Below are 23,220 nucleotides of genomic sequence, written 5' to 3'. Positions count from 1 at the left end.
TCCACAGCTGAAGGAAGCCCAGGCAGGAACCCGAGGCAGGAACTGACGCAGAGGCTCTGGGGGAGTGCTGCTTACTGGCTTGCTTCCCAGGTCTTGCTCAGCTTTGCTCAGGACCACCTCGCCAGGGGTAGCGCCACCAAGGTGGGCTGACCTTTCCACATCAGTAATTAATTAAGGAAATTCCTCCCTGTACTTGCCAACAAGGCAATTTAATGGAGGCGCTTTCTCAATCGACTGTAAACGTACCACAGTCTTGAAAATTTTCAACATTTTAAAAGTCCAAGTTCTCTTTCAAAGCTCAACGTCTCACTCTTGACTGTGGGCACAAATAAACTCTCAAACAGTGAGCCAAATCAAACCTTCTTTAAGCTGCTGCTTTAGACACTGCTCACAGCAACAGAAAAGGACCTAATTTGATGCTCTCTCTTGCCCTCTGTCTCAGTTGGAGCTTCTGTGGCTGTGAAGAGACACCACGGCCATGGTAACTCTGAGGAGGGAAAACATTTCACTGAGGTGGCAGCTTACAGTGTCAGAGGTTCAGTCCATTATCATCATGGTGAAACATGGTGGCGTGTGGGCAGACATGGTCCTGGAGAAGGAACTGAGAGTCCTACATCTTGTAGGCAGCAGGAAATGGCCTCTAAGACGGGGTGTAGCTTGAGCAGGAGAACTCAAAGTCCACCTCTACAGTGACACATTTCCTCCAACAAGGCCACACCCACTGCAATGAAGCCACACCTGTGACCTAATGAAGGCCAATGGCATCCGAACTACCGCATCTCCCATAACTGATACAACAAATTCCACACATTTAGGAGTTTAAAACAACATCTTACCATTCTGGAGGTCAGAAGTACACAGTTAGTGTCACTGCGTCAGGGTCATAGGTCACAGAATTGTGAGGTAGCAAGGTCAGCCTCTTTCCTTGCCTTCCCCTCTTCTGGTAGTGGTGAATGTTCCTAGGACGGTGGCCCTACCACTCCAAAGTGTTTTCATTACTATATCATCTCCATTTCTGAATTGCATTCGCCACACCCACCCTCGTATCTAGGATATTCTGTCTGTCTCAAAATCCTTAATCTAATGTAAGGCTCACTCCACAGCATGGAACTCCTGGTACTGTAAACCTTGCTAAGAATTGGTGCCTGGGATGTTGCAGACCAGAGGGGTGGACTTACTATTTGGAATTGACACAACATCAAAACTGCCTTTAAATACTTATATCTGTACCCGTAGATTTTAACTATTAATAGAGGAGTTTCTCTTCACAGTAGACATGAGTTAACCCAGAGTGCCATCTGGTCAGGGTTTAGAGAGTGAGTGTGCACTGCTCGGCCCTAGATGGAACACCCGTATCTACCCCTTCTCACACGGCTCTGAGAACATTGAGGAACAGGGGTCAGAAGGACTCAGAGCCGAGGTTGGACAGAATGGTTAGAACTGCCTTCTGGACACAACAGGGTCGCTGCACTCGTGAGCCCACATGGCTCTGGTTGTCCAAACAGGACGTGCAGACCATCAAGCATAGATGAGCGAGGGGCTCATGAACCCCGTCCTCTAGCTGAGAAGGTAACTGAAGGTCGCTGGAGAAGGGAGAGCCAGTTTTCTTCAGGGAAGCGACATCTATTGTTGCCACACAAATGTGGACAACCCTGATCGGATCCAGAGGGCTGTGAAAAGAGAACATGGAGTTGGAACAGGGACACGGCGAGGCAGTCTAAGAGGAGAATGTGGCATTGATTTGGTCAAAATACTTTACCTACCTGTCTGAAAATCTCAAAGAATGAATATACTTAAAAACCAGCCTCCATTGGCTTCTCGGCTCACTGGCATGAGAGAGAAATGATGTCTCACGTGACCAAAAGGCTTCATACTCCTCTACCTTCACGACTTCGGCATTCCATCTCTTCAGTCTCTGGTCACACTGGCCACCTCCTTGCAGCTTCTTGAATGTGCAAATATGCTATATATGCTTGCTCAAGCCCTCTGCCTGCAGGGTCTGTCCCTCCTTGGGATTTCCTTGCATACTTTCCTTCTTCCTTGTGTCTTAACAGAATGATGTCTTCTTCAGAGTGTTGGGGAACGTGTGGTGTGTCTTTATGGAATGATGTCTTCTTCAGTGTGTTGGGGGACGTGTGGTGTGTCTTTATGGAATGATGTCTTCTTCGGTGTGTTGGGGGACGTGTGGTGTGTCTTTACAGAATGATGTCTTCTTCAGAGTGTTGGGGAACGTGTGGTGTGTCTTTACAGAATGATGTCTTCTTCAGAGTGTTGGGGAACGTGTGGTGTGTCTTTACAGAATGATGTCTTCTTCGGTGTGTTGGGGGACGTGTGGCATGCAGCGCTATTTCACTTCTCAGGTCTCCCATCATTCCCCCTCCTTCCCTGCTGGACTTTTCTCTTAGTACTCTCAATATTTTTATTGTCTCTTTTCCCACTCAGAAAGGAGTCTCGTCAATGCGGGAATTCATGTTTCTTTGTTCATGGCTGGATATCCAGCCGTAGACCAGGCCTGCATATTGTGGACAATATATATTTATTGAACACATGAAAGAAGAATCCATAACCGCATCTGATGTGATTATGTCAGACGCGCCGAGTCTGAGAAGGCAAGGCCCATGTGACTGTCACCTGAGAGAAAGGCAGAGTCTCCTGCTGACTGACTTACAACCTCTGTGTCTAATCCAGAGGGCCAGCGTCATAGACGCCGAGACCTGTGCCCGTTACTGCTGTCACCCAAGCCCCAGGCCATTCCACACTAAGGCATCATGGGTTCAAAAGGAAACAATTTTCGCCTGCTTAGTTTTCCCCTCAGCCCAGAGCCACACTCTCCTGAGAAATCTTATTCTCCTGTGAAGTAAGTGCTCGCTGAGGGGAACCTGGGGGCACTTCTCAGCTTCACAGCTGCGGATATTACAACACAGGCTCACAGAGCACAAATCAACACACGCCTTGACAAGGGTGGAGAGCAAGGGAAGCCTTCTCAAAGCCCGTGGAGACTGTGGATAGAACCGCACATAAACTAGCTCGCTCGAACAGACAGGCGTTCTTTTCCTTAAAGAAAGGGCGAAGAAAGCCTTTGTCTATCACACCAAATAAAGTCATTTAAGACGGAAACCCCTTTGAGCTGCCAGGGCTTGCCATGACTTGGAAATGCAGTTCTGGGTTTCCCCCTGAGTGTGGGAATGTGTTCTCTCCCTCGTCAGCTTTCCCAAAGGGAAAAGAATCTGTGTGGCTGGGGTAGCCAAGAGGAGGCCCCAGGGAGGACAAAGTCATGCAGGTCCTTGCAAAAAGTCAGGGTCTCAGGGAAAAGGCTGCACGGTGACATGTGTCCGTGTTCCCCTGGAAGAGAGCTCCTGTCCTGGCCGCGCCGCTCCTGGTCTGATTTTTAAAGTGGGAGATGTGTTGCTGGCTTGGAGTCTTGGGTGTCAGCATGAGGTGCTGATGAACACACCCAGGGCACAGCTAGCCCTGAAGGCTGCAGCCTGGCAGGCCATACAGGCTATTGCTGGAAAAAAATAAAAGTATGGATTGGAGCACCCCTAGTCTTCCCTGTCCGAGAGTCACAGGTGGCTGTCTGTCAGGAACAATTACCACAGGGCTATGCTGCCATTGCTCTGCGACTGCCTTCCCATCACGCGGCCTGCACTCCTGTCTCTAGCATCCAGCGTGGTGCCCGTCTCGTAGCTGCCGCTCACACACGTTTATTGAATGTGACAGCGTTTCTAACTAGCGAGCTCTGTGAATAGAGAGTGGAGGGTGATTACAGTCCGTAAAAATTCAGTTAACATTCCCAAGCCTGATTTTCCTACTTAAAATGGCCACTCTAATCTTGTCTCTGTGGCTCCGTTGATATTTCTCCCCTGTACTGAACATGAAGTCATGAGGGTTGTCGCCTCAGCCTGGAGTCAAGCAGGAGTGAGAAAAGCACAGCAGAGAGGGGCTGGGTGTGGGGTACACAGTGCCATCCCAGCCCTGGGGAGGCACAGACAGGAGGGGCTGGGTGTGGGGTGCACAGCTGTAAGTCCATCTCTGGGGAGGCACAGACAGGAGGGGCTGGGATTTGCTGGCCAGTTAGTCCAGAAAATGTTGCAGTTTCAGTGAGAGACCCCGACTGAGGAAGTCACCAACATGTATGCGTGTACACGTGCGCGCGCGCGCGCACACACACACACACACACGCACATACACACACACACATACACAAAGAAGAAGAAGGCTAGGACTCATGTTGAGATTGGTGGAAGCTAAGCCTTAGAACCTTTAGCAAGTGGGTGGGAAGGTCCTGTTTTAAACGCTGCTTGTGTCCCAAAAGCTTTTCCAATGGTGCAAGGCCAATTATTTCCCCAAATCATTCTCCCTGGAAAGAATGTCAGCGCACTATAGATTCCTCTCCTCCGACGTACAGCTTGGTTTCTTTCCAGTATACACATTACTGTGAGCTCTTCATCATAATGGGGCCTTGCTGGGTCACTCTGGTTTTCCCTGATAATTTTTGATTGCATTTACACGCTGACTGAGGGGATAGGAGCTCGCTAGATCCTTGACAGGCTGGTTTCAGAGCTCTGTTAACCTCTGGGCAGAATCAGAAATAATTAACAAACCTTTATACAGTCTGTCTTAGGGTGGAGTAATGCCATTTTTAATTATTAAAATTCACATTTATTATTTACACACACATACACACACACACACACACACACACACACACACCCCTGGGCATATGGAGGCCAGAGGACAATATGAGGGAGCTGGTTCTCTCTATCATGTAGATTCTGGGGATGAAACTTAGGTCATCAGGTTTGGTGATAAGTACCATTACGCAGTGAGCCATTTGCCAGCCCAAGAACGTCCCTGGAGCAGGTTTGATCATGAGGACTATAACCTCTGGGTTCCCGAGCTGCCTTTTACAGGAAGCCAGTCCTCCTGCAAAACATTGCTCATAAAAGGAGGGAAATGTCTACCTACCCACGCAGATAGGAGCCACAGAAGTGTCTCATGTGGCAATACCTAAACAACCAGGGCACAGTGTCACGGAAACACTCCCTGAGCGCCAACATATATGCTCTCTCCCATCAAGTCCTCTCCAGAATGTCTCTGTGTAGTTTGCTGTTTATGGCCTCACATACTCCGGACAGATTGTAGTGTGTTTTGTAAACTCTTGATCTCTGCCTCTCCTTGGTCTGGATGGGTCCCTTCCATGCATGCACGGTCCCCTCAAGACTGGAAAGGTGCAGACTGACCAGCTCAGTGTTCTGCCACCCTGCTGTGTCACTTCTCTTTCTTTTTCTTCCCCTAGCTTGCAGTGCCCATGGCTGGGACAGACGGGCCTCTCCCTTCTCCTCTCCAGAGAGGGTATCATAGGACCATCTAAATCAGGACACTGCCCATCCCCTTCGTAGAGCCATTATGGGATAAACAAGGTACCTGGTCTGGGCAGCTGTAACTAGACACCCTCCGTAATTAGTTGGCCACCCACGGAGAGCTACTTGAAGCTATTTGGGTCATCGGTTAGATCAAGTGAGCCATTGTAGCCCAATGAATGGGAGGCCTTGAATAGATGGGAAAATGGCCCTGCCGGAGTCCCAGAACGGGCATGGGAAAATCTGCATAGACCTGTTCCGCTAGGCAGGCAGCCTTTCAAAGTGTCCCTAGCCACGGCACCCTAACTCCCAGGAACAACTTTGGATGTTTGAATTGGTATCGAACATTCTTTTTAGGAATGTTTTTATTTATTCTTTGATAATATATGTGTGCGCAGTATATCTTGATCATATCCACTCCCAATTTTCTCTCCCACAAAAATATCATATGACTTGAAATCTGTCTCCGTTGAAATTCTCTGTATTCATTTTCCAGATTATGGGGGGTTGGGGTGGGATATGCCTCTCCTCTCCTCCCTCCCTGCCTCCTGAGTTCACGTATTCAGTAGGCAGAATCCATAACACAGCAGGAGCCTCAAAGGCTGGGAAGGACTTCAGGTAGCAGAGGGACTAATTTCTCCCTGGTACCAATCTTTGCAGTTCACAGCTGGAGCTGGAAACACTTCTAGTTAAAGCAGTTATGAGAGACAGAAGTCTGACCATGGTTGCTGGGGCTGGCCATGGACTAGGGATAAGGAGCTAACCTGTGCTCAGTGAGAATGGAGTCTAAGTTCCTCAGGCAGGAAGAAGATGTGCAGGGACAGGGTCATGATGGTGGCGCCACTTTATGCTGAACTTAATACCATTAAACTACACCTAAGATGCCATGCATATTTTACCACAAGGAAAAGAAGAATAAAAAATAAAAACACTTTCAAAGGTTATACAGATTAGAGAAAATAAGGCATCACTTTGCAGTTACAGGCAGGGCAGACACAGGCTGGGGAGATTTAAGATTTATCCCTCCATGAAGGAGGCAGTAGCAACTTTCAGAGTGGAGAATGAACTGTTGGCACAAGTTACACCATAGTGGATCTTTCCCTTTAAGCCAGACTTAGCTGTTGTACCATTAGAAATGCTGATCCCATCCATGATAGAGACCTTGGGCAGCACATCATGGTGGTTGGGAGACAGCACATGAAGATGCCTGATAAAGACCCAAAACATGCAGAAATTAAGACCTTGCTGAGAATTTTCTGATTAAAAATGAGAAAGACTCAAAGTCTATAGATGAGAACCAGGAAGGGAAATTCATGGCTCGGGACTCTTGGTTTTGTTTTGGTTTTGGTTTTTCGAGACAGGGTTTCTCTGTGTAACTTTGGAGCCTGTTCTGGCACTTGCTCTGCAGACCAGACTGGCCTCGAACTTACGGAGATCTGCCTGCCTCTGCCCCCGAGTGCTGGGAATAAAGGCGTGCACCACCACAACTCAGCCAGGCTCTGTTTTCCCTACAGGCAGAAAGACGGGATATCTGAGGATGTTCTCCTCCACTGAACACATTGTGCTTAATGCAGAGCTGGGGTTTTTTATTCAGCAGTGAGTCAGGGAGGAATTGACTGCCTGGGATCCTGAGACTAACAAGACTTGCAGAGAGTCAAAACCACGCCGCAGTGAGAAGGCTGCAACCTGCTGTCAGGGTTAGGGGCTCTTGCCAAGTAGGAAGTTTGACTTAGAGCTGGTAGAATATTCCAGAGCTCAGAGTGTTCCCAGATGCCTGTGAATAAGGAGTTAACATTTGGAGCTTTGAGAGTTAGAAATGTATGTGGGAACGGAGACAGAAAAGGAAAGGGGAACTAAAGAAAGTTGAATAACCAAATTTTAAAAATTTAAAGGGAAAGGAGCTAAATAAAAAGCAAGGAAAATAAACAAAATACTATGGTGGGAAGAATCTATTTGGAAGTGGATGCAGACCATGGCAATGCACAAATATAATAAAAAGTTAAAAAGGTTTACAAACACGGGAAGAAAGAAACAAACTTGCTCTTGGTTTTTGAATCATGTGACTGTCTTAAGTAGAATTTGTTATTTTGAACATTGACTGGATGAGCCTGGAGGACATTGTGCTGCATGAAGTTACCCAGGCAAGTGGTCCCACTTACATATGGCATCTTAATGTGAAATCCAGAAGCAGAGCTAAGTGGTTACAGCGGTGTCCTCTAAAATGTGAGACCCAGAAACAGGGTTACTTAGTTACAGAGTATCCATCTAAAATGTGAGACCCAGAAGCAGGGCTACATGGTTGCAGAGGTGTCCTGGTTAGTTTTTGTTGTCATCTTGACACAATCTAGGGTTACCCAGTGTGATGGTTTGAAGAAAACGGCTCCCAAAGGGAGTGGCACTATTAGGAGGTGTGGTTTTGTTGGAGTAGGTGTGGCCTTGGTGGAGAAAGTGAGTCGCTGTAGAGGTGGGCTTTGAGGCCTTTTGCTTAAGCTATGCTAATTATGGAACACAGTTTACTTCCTGTTGCTGGTGGATCAAGATGTAGGACTCTCAGCTCCTTCCCTAGCACAACGTGGTCCTGAATGCCGCCACGTCCCAGCGTGATGATAAAACTCTGAACGGTAAGCTGCTGCAATTCAATGTGTCCCTTTGGAAAAGTCTCTGTGATCACGGTGTTCCTTCACAGCAACAGAGACCCTAACAAGGACACCTGGGAAGAGGGAATTCCAACTGAAGACTTGTGATCAGAGTGGCTGTGGCCAAGTCTCCGAGGAACTGTCTTGGCTGATGATAGATATGGGAGTGCCCATTCCTTAGGAGTGGCACCGTCCATAGGTGGGTGGGACTAGGCTATGTAAGAAAGCCAGCTGAGCATAAGCCAGGGCAAGACCCAGAGGACAAGCCAGGAAGCAGTGTTCTTCATGGCTTCTGCTTGAGTTCCGCTCAGATTTTCCTCAGTGATGGTCTATGACCTAGAATTATAAACCAAATAAACCTCCCTTTCCCCTAAGTTGCTTTTTTTTTTTAAATATTTATTTATTTATTAGGTATACAATATTCTGTCTGTGTGTATGCCTGCAGGCCGGAAGAGGGCACCAGACCCCATTACAGATGGTTGTGAGCCACCATGTGGTTGCTGGGAATTGAACTCAGGACCTTTGGAAGAGCAGGCAATGCTCTTAACCTCTGAGCCATCTCTCCAGCCCCCCCTAAGTTGCTTTTGACCAGAGTGGTTTTTATCACAGCAACAGGAAGAAACTAGGACAAGGGTCAAGAGGAAAGGGGATGGAAGTCGGTGATCAGGAGGCACAGTTAGACACAAGGAATCAACAGCAGCAGAAATCCACAGAGGGTATCTACAGAGGAAATACCGGTTAAAATTCATAAAATTAGCAGTCTTTCTCTAATCAGTAAGTGATTAAAAACACAGTTGATAGAGCTGCGGTTAAAAACAGCACTGGGAATCAAACTAAGCATGGAGTGATGGATCAAACCAAAGATATGTGACAGTGTATGAAGAATATTGCCTGATAGATGCAATAGTGGGTGCAGAGACCGGCAATGCAGACATGAGTGTCTAGAAATGTATTAGGAAAGCATCCTGTGTCCTCATGGAAATGGCCCAGAATATGGTGGTATAACTCCTGGTCATTTTTACCAGGCTCATGGAATCAGGGCAAGGTTGGGAAGACCAGAGTGCGATGACCCTCCTTCTGGTTTGGCCTGGACAGGTGGGGCCGAGCCCTGCTTTTATGTTGGGTGTCCTTCATTGGATGGCTCTTCACCTGTGCTGGCTTGCAACTCCGGCCAGCTGGCCCTCATTGGAGCTCCCATCTACACATCAAATGCCATCGCCTCTCCTTAGGTTACAGAGAAAGCACACAAACGCTCCGGGAAAGGCACAAATGGCATCAAGTCTTTCTCCTTCCTGGAGACAGAGAGTTTAGTTTCCCGCTTGGGGCCTAGAAAGTCCAGACTTGCGGCAAAACGGATTGTTCTTTAGTGAGTGTCTTCCACTAGTCTCTCCTTTAAGATTGGGATAAATGCATATTCCACTTGAGAAAAGGCTCTCAAAAGGAAATTTAACTTCATGCCTTTTAGCAATAAAATAAAATAAAAAAATAAAAAAGAAGAAAAGAAAAAAAGCAAACAAACAACCTGGGTCAAGTCAGTTTTCCTCCAGTTGACCTCCTATGATGAAACAGTAACTTTAGGCCACTGGTCATGAGACAGCCCACTCATCCCCTCCCCTAGAATCTAAGCCTAACCCTAATTCTGCATAGCTGTGCAGTGAAGAAGGTGTCCTTGTCAGGGTTACTATTGCTGGGATGAAACACTATGAGGAAAGCAAGCCAGGGAGCAAAGGGTTTATTTGACTTGCATTTCCAGATTCATCATTGGAGGAAGTCAGGACAGGAACTCAAATTCGACAGGAAGGTGGGTACAGGAGCTGATACAGAGACCATGCAGGGGTGCTGCTTACTGGCTTGCTCAGTCTGCTTTCTCATAAAGCCAAGACCACCAGCCCAGGGACGGCACCATGCACAACGGACTGGGCCCACCCCCATCAGTCACTAATTAAGAAAATGCCCTACAGGCTTGTCTACAGCCTGGCCTTTTGGAGGTGTTTTTTTCAATTGAAGCTCCCTCCTCTCAGATGACTCTAGCTTGTGTCAAGTTCCTATATAACTAGACAGTACAACAAGTTACTTGCCTATGCTTCAGATTTATTTATTTTTGTGTGGTATTATGTGCGTGTGCATGTGCATGTACATGTGCACACATTTGTGTGCAAGCCAGAGTTCCTGGGATCTGAATGTCTCCACCCACTTCCTTCAGTGGGTTACAGGTGCAGATGGCCATACATGGCTGCTTATTTGTTTGCTTGGGATTAGAACCCAGGTCTTTATGCTTGTGCCGTGAGTCCACTGAGCCATCTCCCCAGCCTCCTGTGTCTCGGTTTTCTAATCAACAAAAAGAAGAAGAAGAAGAAGAAGAAGAAGAAGAAGAAGAAGAAGAAGAAGAAGAAGAAGAAGAAGAAGAAGAAGAAGAAGAAGAAGTCTAAGATATCTGCAAGAACACAGAGTGCTAGAGCCCGGAGACAGAAGGCAATGCATTTTCAGTCCCATTGATGTGAACTCTGCAGCCACAGGAAACAGGAAGCAGCCACACTCTGGATCCAGCCTCTCCACTGACCACACCATTAGAGATTTGAAATGTCTTTTGCTAATCTGGACAGATCAAACCCAGTGGGCATTCTAGACAGATCCGAGAAACTTCTCTTACCTGCAGAACTCATGTCTACTCTGTTCCCTACTGGGCCAGCCGGCTTCTCAGAACACGAGCAGAAAACTGGGTTAGGGACGAAAAGACTTACTACCAAGAAACCAGCAGTAATGCCAGAAATGCTACAAGCAGACAAGCCCTACATCAAGTTTTCAGGACACGAAAACTTGGCTTAAAGCCATTTCTGAATGAGCCAAAAATAATTGCCCAAGAGGCTTGGGATAAAGCCAAGGAAAGCAGAGAGCAGAGCCACGGAAACATGAAACCTAGAAATGTGTTTGCCTCGAGGTTGGTCCTCCTGTCCTGTGCCCTATCCAGAAGGAAAGGAGGTGAGAGCTGCGGGCTTTGTGCAGGTCTGAGGTAGGAAATGTCCTACTGTGGGGAGCCTGGTCTTGGTGTGCTCACACCTCTTAGTTCACGAGAGCTGTGGATTTCATTGACTCCCGATGGGCCAAGGAGAGGGAGGCAATCGGAAAGGGGTGGGGAATTATGGAGTCAACTTTACCCATCATCCGTCATTCCACAAGTCCCAGGTTCCAGGGAGTCAGGCGCTAGGCTGAATGACAGGGACTCAAAGATGCACCAGACAGTCATGCCACTCATGTGAGGTAGAGGGAAGGAGGACGGCCACTCAAAGCATGTTAGTGAAGACATGTAGCTGTCCTCCAGCTAATACTGGGACTGTCTTGATAAACCATCACAGTGTGATTATATCATGAACTGGAAATGCACTAATTACACCTATCCTACAGAACACTACAGTTTAAGCCCAGAAAAATCAGCTATCATGACGTCCCCTTTATGAGAAAACACTGAGTACATTATGAGACTGGTTGGAGACTGTCCTGAACATAGAACATTGGTGTGGCACACTTTAAAACCTCCTTAGAGTCAGGACATCTCGACTCAGAGGGTCTGTAGTATAGACACCTTCCTGAAGCCTGTGAGGGACACACTTGGTGTCTTAGGTTTTTTTTTTTTCTCTTGTGGCTGTGCTAACACATCCCAACAAAAGCAGCTTAGGGAGAGAGGGTCTATTTCAGCTCACAGTCCCCATTCCATCACACCGGGGAAGTCCAGATGGAAGCAGCTTCAAACAGCTGGTCACATCATATCTGTAGTCAGGATAGAGAGTGATGCGTGCTTGTGAACAACTCCTTCTCCTTCCTGGGTCCCATCCCAAGGAACTGTCCCGTCCATGGTAGATGGGTCTTCCCACCTTGATTGACCTGCAAAGGGTAACCCTTAGAGGGGCAGCCAAGGGCTAAGATGACCCGACAGTCCACTGCAGAAGGGCCCAAGGCTTGCGTCTTAGTTAAGTCTGCATTTGTTAAGCTGCCAATTGGCACTAACACTGGCACCGACACTAACTTCATACTTGGTCGTCTGTCTTCTTCAGCAGACGGCTGGGCTATCATGTGCAAAGTGGCAAAGCTCGGGGTGAAGAGGATTTGAGTGAAGGGCCGTGAAGAATGGGGATCGATCAACTGCTACCAGGAAATCATCTTGGAGGAATGATTTTAGAGGAACTTCTGAAATCAATGATATATATATATATATATGTAATATAATATAATATCCACCTCCACCTTTTCATGACTATTCAGTAAAACTAACATTTTGCATCCAGGCTTCTTGAATCTGCAGCTGAGTTCTAGGGTGCAGCAATAGCTTTGTATCCATTAATATGCCTCTTGGGCTACATAAACATAAAATCCATAGTAATAATAATAGCAATAGGGACAATAATAAAGCAGTCACAGTACTAATAAAACAGTAATAGCAATCATAAAGCAACAGTAAATGAGATATTAACAACAATAAGAATAATGTCCCGGCTGATATCTTTTGCCACCTTGACACAGGCCAGAGTCATCTGGGCAGATGGAAACTCGGTTGAGGGATTGCCTCTACACATGTGGGAATGTGTAGTATTTTCTCTGTGAAGGGTTGATGTAGGAGGGGCCACCCCACTGGGCAGGTTAGTCCTGAGTGACACAAGGAAACAGGCTGAGCAAGCCATGGGGATCAAGCCAGTAGGCAGTGCTTTCCCATGGCCTCTGCTTCAGTTCCTGCCTTGAGTTCCTGCCCCGGCTTCTCATTACAATGGACTATATGTGATTGTAAGCTGAAATAAACCCTTTTCTTTTCAAGTTGCTTTAGGCCAAGGTGTTTATCAGAGAAGCAGGAATCTAAGATGGTTAATAATAGTCATAGCGATGCTGGTGGTACTGATGGGGACAGTAACAGTGATAATAATAGTGATAGCAGCAGTAACGATGGTGCAGTAGTAATGAAAACAGATAACATAACAGTAGCCTGATAGTAACAATAGCACGGTGCCTCCAGGGACGAGTGTGTCCTCTCTCAAGAGAAGGAAATCCTCCCGCAGTGCAAAACAGGTCCTTGACGAGAAGACTTGCCTCCTAAGTGACAGCAATGTTGGCAGCTGGGCTCACTAATTAGCAGTTTTTATCGCAGTAAAACATACATAGCATAAAATTTACCCGTCACATTGCTGTAAGGTACGTAATTCAGTGTGCTGACAAGGCTGGGCAGCCTTCACCACTGCATGCTTCCCGGACTTCCCTTCACCCCCTGCATGGCCACTAGCAGACACACACCCTCTGCACACCCTCTGCCCGGCCCTCTCTCCCCACACTGACTGCAGATATTAGTCTTCATATAATTTTTTAAAAATAGTCTTTGTTTGCATAAGAAACATTCTAGAACCTGCTGCAGCAAAGGGATAAGAACTCCAGAAAGGGGGGCAGCCTTTCTCCATCCATCCCTAAGTGCTCCCGTGGGGCAGAGAGAGGCGGGGCAGGTTCTGAGGCAAAGGGGCGGTGCAGGTCATGTGCATTTTAAGGACAGAAACATGCCACGACTTTAGATCAAGTCTGCATCTGTTTGGCACTGTCCTCCCTCATGGGGTACAGTATGGCATACACTCCTCATGGAGCTGAGGATGCCCCTCAACTCCTGACCTTTGTCCCTCTACCTCTCAAGTGCTGGGCTTATAGACTCTGCCACCGGGACGAGCTTGTGTGGTGTTTGAGGTGGAAGCTGGGGCTTTGTGGGTAAGAAGCAAGCACTTGACCCACAGACCAACAGCCTCAATGATAGACCGAGTTGTGGTTGGTTTTGATATTTAATGTGTGTGTGTGTGGTGTGCTACATGTGTGCAGGTGCCTGAGAAGGCCGGAAGAGGGTGTCTGATCCTCTCGAGCTGGAGTTGCAGGCAGTTGTGAGCTACCAGACATGGCGCTGGGACCTGAACACCAGTCCTTTTCAGGAGCAGCAAGCACACTTAGCCACCAAGCCTCCCTCCAGCCCATAGACTGGGTTGTTGGTTTTCTGCTCTTCCCGTGACCAGCAGCAACGCTCACACATGCTCTAGGTGTAGAAGGACACTTTGGTTATTTAGCGAATGTGTTCTAGACTGGAGACAGGAAAAGGTCAGCACACTGGGTATTTACAGCAGGAGCCCGTGGGCTTTCTGTTTGAAAGGTGACGGTTTCCAAGCCTAGGAGGTTTTGTTTTTCAGTTAATGCTACATTTTTCTCTCTTAAAACCTTCCTTCTTTCCTCGCGTGATTTTGTTCAGCCGCTTTGTTGTTATGAACTGAATTTCTTTGCCTCTGTAAAATTCATATATTGAAATCATTTCCCCAAATGGTGGCATTCTGTGCTTTGTGGGTGACTAGATCAAAGGACAGAGGCTCCCTGGAAGGGATTAGTGCCCTATGAGTAAGGCCGCAGGATGCTCTCCAGGTTTTTCTCTACCATGTGTAGATATAGCAAGGAGGTAGCCGCTGCAGCCTTCTAGAGTCCTGGTTGGAACCCAGTCCACTTCCTGCTTGTAAAACTCCACACAATAAGTGGTTATTCTTTGAGTCCCAGTCTGTGGTTGTCTGTTACAGCTGTCAAGGATGACTGAGCTCTCAGTAACAGAAGATAAGGAGGTGGCTGGGAGGGTCACACAGGCCATCATTCCCATCCAGTGTCCGACTACAGCTCTCTTCCTGGGAGTCTGCTACCTAGGAAAGACTCCAGCCCAGGGGTGCTTCATGGACCAGTCTTCTATCAGCCATGCCTGGGAAGTTAGAAGGCCTGGGATGTCTGGGTCAAGAGCAGTCCTGAAGCAGCACAGACTCAAGAATCATATCATGGTGGGCATAAGGCAACTTTGGGCCATGAGAAACAATAACCCTTACTGCACAATAAAAATTATCGTTTCATAAAAGAGCACCAGAGAGCATCATGACCTCGTGACAGTTTATGACCTTACCAAGTTGGTGTCAGCCTAAGAATGGCAGACGCATTGATTGAGTGTAGAGAACAATTTATAAACCCCGCACATGGCTTCTCTTCCCTTTTTAATAATCAGGAGGGGCAATGTTACAGGTTATCTAGAGCTTGCCTTTTTCGTCAAGTTTGCTGTTTTTGTTTTTTTCAACAAGAGCCATGCACAGAGGCCTCATCGCTCCAGTTTACATCCTGTTTATTTTAAAGACCTCTTGATCTTGCAGGCAAATCTGGCTGCTCGTACTTTTCTACAAACCTGTTTGTGTGTGTGTGTGTGTGTGTGTGTGTGTGTCTGTGTGTGTCTGTGTCTGTGTACGGTAGCTTAGAGTTTGGATGGGTGGGGCTATGAGCTAGACCAGCAGCCATTCGCAGAGTCCTAGTTCTTTCTCTTCATTTGTAGTTGGATCTAAGCTGCCTCAAGACACCCTGAGAAATGCCCCATCAGAATTTATTTCTAAGAAGGGCCCATCGCGGAAGCTATGACTCCATCTGGATCTCACTTCCCACCCCACCCTAACTCCTGTGTGTCCATCCACGAACTTCATCCATCAGCACAGGCAGCAATGCTCTCCCGGTGAGGCTGACCCCTCTCTTTTCCAAAACAGGGGAGTTGAGAAGGACTTTTACTCACCTAGTCCTTCTCGTCACGGGGCTCCTCTGGCAGTTCCTACACCATCAGCTAGTTGACCGCACAGCCAAAGATCTGTGGTCCCTCACATGCCTTGCTTCAGAGAACATGGCCTTTCACAGCTACCACAGGCGTGTGATACGATGAGACACAGACGTGCGAGGACACGGGGGCTCCCCAGTGTAAACATCACAGGTGATGGGGATACTCTGGCAGTCGAGCTCCAGGGTAGCAGCCCCTTTCTCGTGGGAGGGCGACAGGCTGCAGCAAGCACATCTTGGCACTTGGCACAGACACACCATGACCCTGTGGCCTTGAACTGTTATGCATGTCAACGTGACACAAATTTGGAAGTGGCCTACCTTAGGTTTCCCAAACTACAGCTGCCTTTTCATAGGCGAGGTGCTGAGCAATAAAATACCTTAAAAGCATTTCAAAGTGCTTAGGTAGGAACAGGCTGCCCAAGGCACACATACTTGCTCCGCCTCTTTTCCTCCTGGCCCCCAATTTCTGCAGGTGCCAGGGAAAGAGCAGATTAAATCTGACATCGGTGGGTACCGGGGGTTGCACTGTAATGCCGATAAGTTCACTATGGTATTTCAAGTTGGGAAACATGAGACCATAATATATGAAGTGGAATCCGAAGTACTGACCATGCTCTCCAGGGAGCTTTTAATAGATGTGAGTAGCAGTATTTCTTGAGAACGTGCCCAGAGGCCTGGCTCCGGACACATGCTTTCTGAGTCTGAGAAGTGGAGACCACTGAGGCGCTCTGGTCTGGAAGAGCGTTTCTTTGTTTTCCCAGGGCTGGGGTCAGTCTTTTTACTTTTCTGGTCTAGGGTCTGATAGGGCTCGGGTTGGTCGCAGTGCTTCTTCCTGGTGTAGGCTGGACAGTATGGTCTCAGCTTGTCTCCAAGTGTTCATGTCAGCCTTGTTTTTCTGCTGTGCACATGAGCAGTGCACTTTACCTTCCCGGCTTTCGGCTCTCACTATTCATTACTAGTTTCTTTAGCTAGCAACAGGCTAGGTGCTCCCACGGGTTTGTACACAGGGTTAGGGGCAGAGGACTAGCGTGAACCTGGGTGCTTAAGGGTGCTTGTCATACGAGAAGCTCAGGACATATATGCAAAATGAGGAACTGCTCTCCATCGACTGTCTAATGTGGGGACATGAATCTACCTCTAGCTAAGCAAACGCTGTCCTGTTTTTTCATGTGAAACTGAGTATTGTTATTTCAAGGTCTGTAAAGAATTGTGTTGGAATTTGGATTGGGATTGCACTGAATCTGTAGATTGCTTTCAGTAAGATTTTTTTTTCTTACTATGTTAATCCTACTGATCCATGAGCATGGGACATCTTTTCATCTTCTTCTGATACCTTATCCAATTTCTTTCTTCAAAGACTTGAAGTTTTTTCCCATACAGGCCTTTCACTTTTTCTTTGGTCTAGTTTCTGGACTTGTCCTCATCTATACCTTCTTTTCTGTCCATGTCATTTGAGGTTTTATTTCTCATCACATTTTCTCAGTTATTTTTACTTTCTCAGTGTTAAACCACTGTGATAAACACCATTGAGACATATGGCTTTTATTGCAAAATGTCTGCCAATATTAAAAATGAATCTCTCCTTGTTCTAAAACTTACATTTAAAATAATTTATTTAGCAGATAGCCTGGCAGATAAGGGAAATAGTATATTTCTGAGAGTATCTTTGGCACTGTGGGATATACTATTCAAAGAGTGAAAATAAGGCCGGAGTCCTAGCTGAGGTAAACATTTGCTCAGCACGGGAGGGCCTCAACTTGATCCCCAGCACAGAGGGGAAGCGCCCAAAGCATAAAGACAGCAGTGGCAACAATAGGATTGAAATATTCATCAGTAGAGGACCGACCGAACTCCCAGACATTTAAGGAGGGAATACTATGTAATACTTAGTTACAGGGAGATCTCCGGCTACTGATAGATGATGATCTGCTGTGGAGAGTGGACTGTGGGGCGAGCGGGGATATTCTTGTACAGGTGTAGGATGTCTCTAGAAGGATATAAAAGATGTTGGTGTTATGGAATAATCTTTTTGTACATTGTAAAGATGTCCCTTTGCCAAGACACCTTCTGATTGAATTAATGAAGAGCTAACTGGCCAATATTTAGGCAGAAAGAGTTTATTCAGGAGAGCCAAACTGATAGGATGCTGGGAAAAAAAAAGGGTGGAGTCAGGGGATCTCCAGCCAGATGCTGATGAAGCAGGTGATAAACATGCCGTACTGAAAAATGGTACCGCCACATGGTAGGGCATGGATAAGAAATACGGGTTAACCTAAGATGGAAGAGCTAGTTAGTAACAAGCCTAAGGTATCAGCCAAGCATTTTGCAATTACTAGTAAGTCTCAGTGTGGTTGGCAGTGTGGTTGGATCTGGTTGGCAGGGCAGAGATGACTGGTAGTCCAAACAAAAAACTCTGCCTACAAATGGCGCCTAACATGGGGCTTCAGATATAGCAATTTTGTTTACTGTTTGTTATAAAATAAAACTCAGGAACAAATATTAAAGATAAAAACCTGAGATAATTGAAAGCAACCATGACATAAACCACCACCATCTGCTTCCCAGCTCAAAAGGACCATGCAACCTTCTGGCCCCGCCTCTTCTTCCCAGGATCCTTTTTTTCCCCAGTCTGTCAGGGAACTAACTCCATGATCCATCCCAAACAGCTGAATATGGACCCTGACTCATGAACTAACACTTGACTCCATTGGACATCGAACCACAGCATAGACAAAATTTCTGTAACATGTTAATAATTATCAGATACTGGGAGGAAACTGTGTATATATAAGTCAAGGGTGGGAAGGAAATTTGATTTTCCTCTCTTTTTTATAGCCCATGCATTTTGTAATATGAAATATCTCATCACAAATTTAAAGTGTTATATAGACAAATTAGTTAAGAAAATGAGATGCATACATTTGACAGATAAGAATGTCGAATTCTGTGAAGCGCAAGACCGCTTAAGGAAACAAAAAGAAATGGACACAAGCCCTCCACCCTCATCATAACTATGAATCATTCTGTCTATAGCCTGTGGCTGACCTTCCAGCACACCCTGTCTCTGTAAAGGAAGTCATAGCTGCTAGGTAGTAAGGACCTGGGATTTTAGCGGTTGCTTTTCTTCTGACTCTCAGTAGGACTGGAAACTATAAAAATTGATGGGGAAAGAAGGAAGAAATATTGTCTTCTTTTAAACTGTTTCTAAACAACTGGATGATCATTTTAACTACCAGATTTCAGGATTCATAAGCTAGGCTATGCACTCGGGGTACATACTGCTACTGAGGGCAGGGAAGTTTCCACATCATCCACCTGAAGGTTATTGATTGGTAACCCTTTGATCATAACTTCTCTGTCCTTACTCTTCCTTCTCATTCTTTGACTGAGTTTTAAATTTTGCTGATGCACTTTAACCATCAGGAGTTCTTTTATTTCTGTTTTCTTTCTGAAAAGCAATCTTACTCACGTTTATAGACGGAGCATTACTCTCCTCTCTGAGAAACAACTACAGTATTTTAGGAGTTGCCCTCTTCCTACGGTTGCACTTCTCTACACGGCTTAGGTCTCAGCTGTTCTCCATCTTGAAAATCAGGTCCTCCGAACTGGATCTAAGGTTGGAGCTCTGAGCATTTGGAAGGTTTTGAGCAGTGCTCAGCTCATGTGATCTGCTGAGCTTTGTAGTTGGGCATCCTAGATACTGGCAGTTTGTTGAAATAGGTAAGCGGCGGCGGGGCTGCGTCCCCAACACCCCGGCCGCTTGGCTAGCTCATGCCCGAAATAACAACACACAAACTGTATTCATTTAAAGAACTGCTTGGCCCATGAACTCTAGCCCTTACAGGCTAATTCTCGCATATTAATTTAGCCCATTTCTAATAATTGTTTGTAAGCATCCCAAGGTGCGCTTACCGGGAAGATTCTAGCCAAAGTCCATCGTGGTGTCTCTGCTCCAGAGAGCAGAGCTCTTGGGTCTACCCGGGAGAGCTGAGCATGGCGTCTCTGCTCCAGAGCGCAGAGTCTCTCCCCGAGCAGAGCAGAGTCTGACCTCACTTCCTCTTCCGCCCAGAATTCTATTCTGTTTACTCCTCCCATCTATGTTCCAGCCATGAGGCCAAGCAGCTGGTTTATTATAACTTAACCAATGAAATCAACAGATTGATATATGACACTCCCACATCAGCAGTTGTTGGGGAATATTATTTTAAGGTGTGTGGCTTTTGTTTATGCTGCATTTGTTTAACTCTCTGAAGCTGTAATTCTTTGCCTCTCTAAAACACTTGATGGTCTAATAATAAAGAGCTGAACAGCCAATAGCAAGGCAAGAGAAAGGATAGGTGGGGTTGGCAGGCAGAGAGTATAAATAGAAGGAGAAACAAGAAAGAAGGAGGAGCAAGAGACCAGGGAGAAGAGGACTTCAGGGGCCAGCCACCCAGCTACACAGCAAGCCATGGAGAAAGAAAGAAAGGTACACAGAAATAGAGAAAGATCAAAGTCCAGAGGCAAAGGGTAGTTGGGATAAGTTAACTTAGAAAAGTTGATCAGAAACAAAGCTAAGGCCAGCCATTCATAACTAAGAATAAGACTCTGTGTGATTTATTGGAGAGCTGGGGGTAGCCCCACAAAAGCCAGAAGAGTAAACGTATCATACAACAGGTAATGTATTTAGGATATTATCTGCTGATTTCTTCAGATTTCTGAGCAGAGCTTATTGTCAGTTGCTGGAGGCCCTGGGCTCTGAGAACAACTTGGAGGAAGTTGAAGATCTCAGTATTGGGACAGCTCTCTGGGATATCGAACCAATAGATCTCCCTCTCAAGGATTAAGTTACACTTATGGGGCTGCAGACAGATCTGTCCTTGACAAGAGTTGTGAGACAGGTTGAAGATCTGTTCTAGTGGCCTGGTTCAGGGTTGCTTTCTTTGGAGAGGTGCAGTCTGAAGAACATGCCCATTCGGAGAAACTGGAGAGGGTGCAGAGCCTCTTGGGAGATGACCTAGTAGCTAGCGTGATTTGTCTTACTCTCTACAGTGAGTAGACGACAGTGCTCACCCCTAGTTTGAATTTTCTACTCCTGTTGGTAGTCTTTGAGGTTAAAAACTTTGGCCATTTTTTTTTTTGGGTCTCCCATTGAGTTTTCAAGTCCACATAGAGGCCTGAGTTCACTCCTGGAGGGTGGAAGGAACCAGCTGGGATGGGGTCCCAGTGTGGAATGGCTAATGTGCCCCTCTAGGGATTCTGATGCAGCCAACGTGGTTGGAAACTCCTTTGAGTTTTACCTACAGTATTGATACCGCTGACAGTTCTTTGTGAGAGTCAGAGGCTTCCTGTGGATCCATTCCTCCAGGAATCCCAGTCATCACACAGACCAGATTTGAGCTCTGCTGGCAGAAAGCGCTGTGCACACTCGCAGTCCACAAGCGAAGTTCGCACCAACGGCATCCTCACCAGGGTGGAGATGGTGGCAGCCAGAGCTTACCAATGCGGTTCTCTTACGGTTGCTGTCACTGTCATAAAACACCATGACCCAAAGAAACGTGGGGAAGAAAGGGTTTATTTGGCTTACACTTCCATATCACTGTTCATAAATTGAAGGAAGTCAGGATAGGAACTCAGAGAAGGAACCTGGAGCCAGGCACTGATGCAGAGACCATGGAGGGGAGCTGGTTACTGGCTTGCTCCCCATGGCTTGCTCAGTCTTTCCTATAGAACCCAAGCCCACCATCCCAGGGATGGCTCCTCCCACAATGGGCTGGGCCCTCCCTCATCAATCACTAATTAAGAAAGTGCCCTCTAGGTTTGCCTTTAATCCCATCTTATGGAGGCATTTTCTCAACTGAAATTTTTCTCAAGGTGAAAAGACCAAATTCACAATTGTCTAATTACAGCGAGCTGTGTGGCTGGCCAGCAGGTTGTTTCAGTGTAATTGGGATTTGAGAGAGCAGCCCTCCTGGCCTTCACAGGAGAGATAAAGGGGGGAGAGCGTCGGCCGTTCTACAATGTCAGAGAGACGATATGAAAGGGAAGGACCGAGGGTAAGGATGTAGATCATTTAAATGGGGTCGCAAGCCGTTAACCTCAGATCTAAGAAACAGGAATTTATTCTTAATTAGAAATAGAAACCTTAACTTGCAAGGACTTGACAAAGGACAAACAGGAACTTATTCCTAACTGTCTTAACTGCAAGCAGAACCCATGACCTGCAAGTTATATTGTTCCTGTTGGGTGTCATAAGGCTCTCCCGACTCGGATGACTCCAGCTGGTGTCCAGTTGACATAAATCAGTCAGCACAGCGGTGGAGCCATAGGAAGAGGCCCCATAAAATATGCAGAGTGAAGGGCAGTGTACTGTATGGGCAGGTCTCTCTCGTATAACAGATTTGATCAATAGAGTTACATTTACTCAAAAGTACATGTGGGTAAGCTTAAGGATTCATGAGAAGTTGCTAATATTCATTGCCTTGAGGACAAGAATTGAGGTGCTAAGAACTGCACCCCAACCCTGGAAACCACAGCTTTAGGTCACCTCCATGCCTGCATACTCTCTGAGAAGCCCCTTAGTGCAGCTGGTGGGCCCCCATCTACCAAGGATGACCGAGGGAAGACAGCATGACCTTTTCAGAGTCTGGGGTCACACTCCTTGCTTCCCGTTGGTGAGGAAGAGACACTCTGCTGTTTCCCTGAAGTCAGATGGCTGAAGACCCCTAGGAGGTCCTCAGTGTCTGCGGGAACAGGGTACAGTAAATCCTTCCCCACTGGATGTCTGTGTGACACATGAGGTTCATGTCTGCTGCCCTGAAGCAGAACTGTGAGCAAAGATGGCGGGTACATTGTAAAAGGACAATCAAGACAGGGCAAGGAGTGTGGTCATAAACTCCTAGCCCTGAAGAGAGGTCCTGGAGAGCCAGCGAGTATGCCAGACCATTCTGGAACCAGAGTGCAAGTCCCAGGGGACTTTGGGTAGGACAAAACTGCTCAGTTATGTGCTGTTAATGCCATGCATCAGAATCTCAGCCAGGATCAGCCAGGTGCAAAAGTCTCCGATTCCTTATCCTGGTGTGTGTGTGTGTGTGTGTGTGTGTGTGTGTGTGTGTATGTGTGTGTGTGTCTGTCTGTCTGTCTGTCTACACAGCAACAAGCTAGCATTTCGCTGATCTGCCGCTGGCCTGGGTTCCTGAAGTGAAAGATACTACCATTTTAATCTTTCTTTTCCCAAATAAATGGAAGTCCTGGCCCCTGAGTCCCCACACTGTGAAAGAAAGACTTGGATGTTTTGCTATTACTGCACTTTCAGGTGCCCAAACCTTGTCCCGAGCAGAACCTGGAAGCAGCATCTCCTTGTGTCTGGTCGACTAAAGTGAGAGTTCCACTCTGCATTAACGCTCTCCAGGAAACTGCTTTCCCATGGCGTTTTTCACAAGGTGCAAATAGCCAGTCCCCTGTCTAAGGAGCTCTAAAGGCAAAAACTCGCATTTACTCCTTTGGTCAAGGGAAACTGGGTCTCACACAGGGTGATGCTCCACAGCCAGACGGTCATCACGGCAGATGAAGGGGAACACAGAGGTTCTGGGGGGCAGATTTTAGTAGTGAGC

At 46.8% G+C, this 23,220-nt stretch overlaps 1 long non-coding RNA gene across 1 annotated transcript in view; it reads left to right on the top strand.

Annotated features, from left to right (window-relative positions):
- Positions 1–9,757: 9,757 nt before the first annotated feature.
- Positions 9,758–23,220, top strand: part of LOC126487493 (uncharacterized) — a 36,585-nt gene continuing 23,122 nt past the window's right edge. The window contains exon 1 of the long non-coding RNA XR_007588407.1: positions 9,758–10,978. This is a non-coding gene — a long non-coding RNA (uncharacterized lncRNA). The remainder of the gene's footprint in view (positions 10,979–23,220) is intronic.

This window comes from Alexandromys fortis, unplaced genomic scaffold, assembly GCF_014885135.2.
Source record: "Alexandromys fortis isolate MF-2015 unplaced genomic scaffold, M_Fortis_MF-2015_v1.1 scaffold_179, whole genome shotgun sequence".
NCBI classification, from domain to species: domain Eukaryota; kingdom Metazoa; phylum Chordata; class Mammalia; order Rodentia; family Cricetidae; genus Alexandromys; species Alexandromys fortis.
This window is presented reverse-complemented; position numbering and strand designations above follow the sequence as displayed.